This window comes from Phoca vitulina, unplaced genomic scaffold, assembly GCF_004348235.1.
Source record: "Phoca vitulina isolate PV1807 unplaced genomic scaffold, GSC_HSeal_1.0 scaffold35, whole genome shotgun sequence".
Taxonomy (NCBI): Eukaryota; Metazoa; Chordata; class Mammalia; order Carnivora; family Phocidae; genus Phoca; species Phoca vitulina.
The window spans coordinates 18,020,677-18,027,078 of record NW_022589738.1 but is presented as its reverse complement, the minus strand read 5'-3'; positions in this window follow the sequence as shown (position 1 = coordinate 18,027,078).

Sequence of the window (6,402 nt, the reverse complement as noted above, 5' to 3'; positions counted from 1 at the left end):
CCCGGGATCAAGAGTCGCACACGCCCCTAACCGAGCCTGGAGCCCGGCCACGCACCCGCTCTCTTCTTGGATTTTTTTTTTTTTTGGTAGATAATGTCAACAGGCCAATGAACCCCTGTGCCTCAAAACTTCTACAGTCTAGAAAGAGTTGGATCCCTTCTTGCCCCATTACGAGACTTGGTCAGCTGTGAGAACACAGCTTTGGCGCTGACATGGGTGGTATCCGTGGAGGCAGGCAACTGTCCCAGAAGCACAGCGGTCTGGGGTGGCCTCCTGCCCTGGAAGGACCTGACCATGCATCGCCTTCCAAGCTCCTTCTTATTCAGGAAGATTCTTTGCCCTGCAACAGGCTCTCCTGCTGACTTTCCTTCAGCGGGAAGAGCGAGGCTTTAATCTCACAATGCCATGAGGTTACATTCTCCTCCCCAAACAGTGGTTCTCGACCTTGGCTTCACATTTGCCTCACGCGGGGGAACTCGAAAAAAAAACCACACTACCTAGGTCCCCCCGCCCCCGGGGATTCTGATATTTGCCTAGGGTATGGCCAAGGCATTGGGATTTTCAAAAGCCCCCCAGCTGGTTCCAAAGGCAGCCAGATTCCAGAACCAGTGCCGAGGGATGTCGCTACAGCCATTCAAAAGGCTGGCCTCAGATCCCTCGGGGAAGATGGACATTAAAACAAAGAAAGGAGAAAGGAAGAAAGGAATCGCCTGGGGAGAAGACCAAAGGGGAAGCGAATGGGCTGAAGGAGGAAGGATTAGGCAGGTACTGAAGGCAATCTCCACTGTCCTCAGAAAGCAGGTGCTGAACAAACACTTGGCTTCTGGCTTCACGAGAGCCCAGGGGACATGAAAGCTAATCCTGTGCAGAGATGTGTCTGTTTTCCACCTGGCTCTCTGCTATCCCTCCCTAAACACTGCCTGGTGTGAGGACCGCTAAGGGGGCAGACTTTTTCCACGTGCCACCCTGAGCTTGGCACATATGCCCAAGGATGCAGCCTGGCTGCTGAAGACAGGAGCCGGCCCCCCCCTGCAGACCCCCCGATTTGGTAGCCAGTGGACCCGGGCATCACAAACAGATGATTGCGTTTCCCAAGCCTGCACTTTAATTGCCTTTCCTGGCAAGCAGGCTCCCAGGCAGTTTAAGAGAATCGATCCGGCGGAGGCATTTCTTTGGTTGAGGTATTACACTGAAAGCCGTCGCCTGGGAACAAAAGTGATCATATTAGAACCCGGCAGGCGCAGAAACTGCAGGGCACTCAGACAGATACCTTATTTCATATAGCACCTTAGAGTTTACCAAACCCTCCGACATACTCTGTCATTTAGGTTTGCCTCAGAGCATCCCCGTGAGGCAGGTAGAGCATGAACCATCATCAATTTTTGCACCTAAGAACACAAAAAAGCTCAGAGTGGCTTAACCACTGGTCCAAAGTAGCACAGCCCCTCGCTGGTTCTGGACCTATTTGTTCCTGGGTTATTCTCCCTGTCCCTCCTCTTGCTGGACAGACCCCTTCTGGTGCCCGTTCTGGCTGGTTGACTTCGGTTCCTCAGTGTCTGCTTCATGCCCCCCCCACCTCTGTTTTGTGTGTGTGTGTGTTTTCCCCTCGCTCATCTCCGAGTTGCCAAGTGCCTTGTTTGGCTCCTCAACAATTCCTTTACCTGAGTAACCAGCTCCCTGCATTAAAGTGCTCTGTGTTGAACACTCAAGAGGGTTCTGTTTACCGGCTAGACTCTGTATCAGGCAGGTCCTGGCAGGAAACAGATGGTGCACTCAACAGGGGAAGCGAGAAGCCTCGAGAAGAGGCTGTTTACACCGATGTGGGCAGGAGAGAGGGAGCTGACAGGGCATGGCGGGGAGCTGCTTAGGGATTCACCTTCCCAGGGCCACCAAGGGCAAGGTGAGGAGGGTGCATTACCAGAACCAGGCAAGAGCTATAACCTTGGAAGAGAGGGCCCCTGACATGAGCTGTGGCTGTCGGTGTGGGAAAGCGGTGGCAGCCAAAATCACATCTAATGGGAGGGAGGGAAATAATACACCTTTCTCTCTTCCCACCCTCCTGTGTCCTGCTGCTGTCTCCCACTGACCAAACCCGACTGAAAGCCAGGGGGCAAGGGTGATGAGATCCACAGAGGTCAGTCCCCAGGGTCGCAGCCAGGGCAAAGGAAAGAGGGAAGGGTGTGGATGCGAGCGTGCGCGCGCACGCGCGTGTGCGTGTGTGCTGGGAAAAGAGGAAGCAAATGGAGAGCAATCAGTTTGGCTCTGACTCATAGAACCAGTAAAATGTTGAGTCAGGACTAGCACACTGATGTTCTAATTTCAGGTCCCGAATTTGTTCTAGGGTTGATCAGACCCGGGAGAAAGGTGACACAAAGATCTTACCTTTGTTTCTGATTATTTTTTATCGCATAGGAAGTGCTGGATATTGAGGCAATTCCAGCTTTGACCTGTTACTTTGGGGTGTTCAAGCCCTCTCTGGGCATGGTGGCTTCAGAAAGAATATTTATCTGATAGATCTCCTAAGAATAACCTCATTCTGATCGAGATTTTAGCTAATTCTGACTTTTCTCATTTTGGGGTGTGTGTGTGTGTGTGTGTGTGTGTGTTGCTTTCATTGTTTTTCAACGAGCACATAGTTTTATAATTTAAAAAATCGTGCTCTTCTATTCTCAGGCTTTATAAAAAGATGATTTTCAGGCCAACTCTACCTTCAACCCCCAGCCCCATTTCTCCATTATTAATAGTATTCCCAAGTTTCTACGAGTAGAGAACTTCCTTGTTTGACAGACAAGGAACCCTGAGCCCTTAAGGGAAGCAGATTGTCCCAAGTGTCTCTGCTAGCCGGGGGACAGAGCTGGGGCTGGATCCAGCTCTCCTGTGTCCCTCCAGCTCCCCGGTGTTCCTCACAGGGAAGACTGGTTTTGCCTCTGCAAAAGCAAGATTCACTGCCTTCTTCCCTGAAAGCTTTTATTAGACTAAGAGCCCGTTTAAGTGGAAGAAGCAAAGAGAGGACAATGGAGGGGTGGGAATATGGACCGAGTCTGGCTGGGAGGGAGGCACAGGCGGGGGTGGGGGAGAAGACAGGGATAGAGGGGGTGTCGCTGGGAGAAGGACTGGCTGGAAGAAGATGAGGGCTCAGCGACCAACATACGTAAAGACAGACAACAGTGATCCTCCATTGCTGTTCCCTAGGAAAATGCATCCTAATATGGTTTTACTAAAACTAACATCTGTGGAACCATGATGGGGTAGGGTTTTGCCATGCTCAGAGGGCTTTACTGGTTTCTGCACACTATGAGGTTGCCCTCCCCCTGCCCGGCAGCATAGGTCTTTTATAGACACATGCTTTGTCTTGGGAGGAATGCACAGCTGAAATGGATTGCTTCATGTTCTAGACAAGAGTGGATCTGGTAATGTCTGAGGAAATTCCAGAGAATGTGCTTTATAATTTCACATGGACCCATTGGAGTACTTAGCTTTTATGCATGTGTGTGTGTGTGTGTCTGAGAACTCAGTCCACCTCTGAGTTTAGCTGTGTGGCTGGGGCAGGCTGTCTCCGTTAAGTGGCAGAAAGCTCTGGAGCCCCTGGAACAAACGAAATATGGGGAAATGCAGGACGGACATCATGAGAGAAAGATAAAGAAGACCCATTGGCTGGCAAGGCTCTGCTCACAGCCCACAGCACTGGTCACTCAATACTTAAAACCATGACATACCACAAAATATTCCAGCAGCTATGAGCTGAAGTGCAGAAAAATTTTGCCAAGTGGGCAAACATTTGATACACAATTCTTTCCTTTCCCTCTTGTCTTCTTCCCCCCACTCTGAGTGTTCCCACCACCTGCTGCTGTCCTGTCTCCCTGAAGCCTCCAGAAGCTTCAGAGGCAGCAATACACTTGGACCCTCAAGTTCAGATGACTCTCTCCTTGGCCCATCAAGAACACTCCCATTCCTTGGGGCACCTGCCTGGCTCAGTCAGTAGAGCATGCAACTTTTGATCTCAAGGTCCTGAGTTTGAACCCAACGTTGGGTACAGAGATTACTTAAAAAACGAAAAACAACATTCCCATTCCTTGAGGGCCCCACATTGACAGAAATGGCCTTTAAAATTCCACCCTGAGATTTTTTTTTGTTTCTAAATTTCTTGTCACTTAGAACATCAAGGTGATTCTCTAATTTATACTAAGGTGTGAATGGCTTATGAAAGTTAGATGTGTTGGCTCTCCTAAGGACACTTGTACTTTTAAAAGTGGACACCAAATATGAAGCCAAGAGATGGCTTTTGGGTGATAGAAAAAGAACTGGCCTTGGAATTAGAAAGTCTACCCTTAAATTTGCTACCCTCATCGGTGACATCAGGCAAGTGACTTAAACTCTCTCCCTTGCTAACCCTCAATCTCCTCATCTGTAAAAATGTAGCTAATTATCTTCATCATAAGATTGTTGTGAGGATTAAGTAAAATGATGTGTGTAAAAGCAATATATGCAAATATAAGGTATAACTCCAACATTTAATCAATCATGGTACAATTCCAGGCACGATGATAGGTTGTGGCCTTCCTGTTGCCACTCCTTTTATGCTATAACATGTTCTAGACAGAAACCAGTCTTACTAAGATGACATTCTAGCGGTGGAGGGGGCTGTTTATTGGATTTTTCCAAGTGTGAGCACCAAAATCATGAGTGCAACAGTAGAAGGAGATCAACCCAGTCCAGGTAAGTGTCACAACTCCTGGAGGGTTTATTTAGCTCTGAACTTTATGAATTCAACAAAACAGTTAGTTGAGAAAGAAGTATCTGAGTCTATACAAAAACTCACTAGAGACAGGCTGGTAGATACGGTGTCTGCAGATAAGCATCAGGAAGTTGCTGGCAAAACCAAACCAGCTCATGTCACAAATTGTCCAGTTGGTACTTGATTCCTATTTAGATTTCTTAATTATATCTACTTCAATTGTAACAATCAAGAGCAAGACAGATATCGAAGGAAAGTTGAGCGATATACCTCCATTCTCACCTCCTTCATCCAACAGAAAATTTCTTCGTTGTTCACTGGCCCAGAGGGCCCCAGCCAAATATACATACTGGGATTTTCCCAGGGACACCTATAACCATTCCCCAGACAGTTACCCTTCCAGCTTAATCACTGCATACCCCCCACCGGCTCAGAACCAGTGGCTGATGTCAGGCACCTACTTTATTGGCTGGACTTCAGTTTTCCCTGCCCCTTTGAGCTCGTCACTTGCGGAGCCCAAACCAGGATGTGCAGCCTTACAAAAGAGTGTTTTTCAATTTGTGAGCCTCTCTATGTAGACAGTCTGACCAATCACCAATTTAGAAGCTGCCTTAAACTGAAATAAAAATTGAATCACACGAAATGGGTTTATCTTAAAAAATCGAAATCTGTGCTATCCAATAGAACTTTCTGTAACGATTGAAATGTTCTAGATCTGTCATGTCCAGTGTGGTAGTCACTAGCCACGTGTGGTTATCCGGTGCTGGAAATGTGGCCAGAGCAACTAAGGAACCAAATTTTTGTTTTATTTTATTTTGTTAATTTAAACTTCTATGACCACATGTGGCTAGTGGCTACCATGCTAGTCCTTGTAGATTCTAGAACATATGGTAGCCTCACTTATTTACCTCTATTATGGCTTTCTTTTCTGGTTACATCCTTGCGCTATCTTCTCTGTGGGCTTCTTCACGTTTCCCTAACAAGGTAAAATGATGACGACCGCTAATGTGAGACTTGAAACTAGCATAAAAAATGTAACCATTCTGTGTACAACTATATCACCCATCAAGAGTTTCATCCTGGGAATTCAACAAAGTGAATTCAAAAATTCACAAACAAAACTCAAAAAATTGCACTCGAGGAGATTTATTATTGAACTAACCCATCAAGAGTTTCATCCTGGGAATTCAACAAAGTGAATTCAAAAATTCACAAACAAAATTCAAAAAATTGCACTCAAGGAGATTTATTATTGAACTAACACTAGGATAGCACTTACTCTGTCAGGCACTAAATACTTTATCAATACAAACCGATTTAATATTCATAAGAATCCTAATAGGTAGATATTCTTATCAGCCCCGTTTAACAGATGAGGGAACTGAGATGTAAAGAGGTCAATAACGTTTTATTTTTCTTTTTTAAGATGTATTTATTTTAGAGAGAGAGCGATCAGGCACGTGCACGCACACAAGTGGGGGGAGGGGCAGAGGGAGAGAATCTTCAAGCAGACTCCCGGCTAAGTGTGGAGCCCCACCCTGGGGGTTCGATCCCAGGACTGATCAGATCATGTAAAGAGGTCAATAACTTGCTCTACACGTCATAGTTAGGAAGTAGCAAAGTGAAGATTCAAACCCAGGGAGTCTGGCTTCAAAAGTCCATCTAGT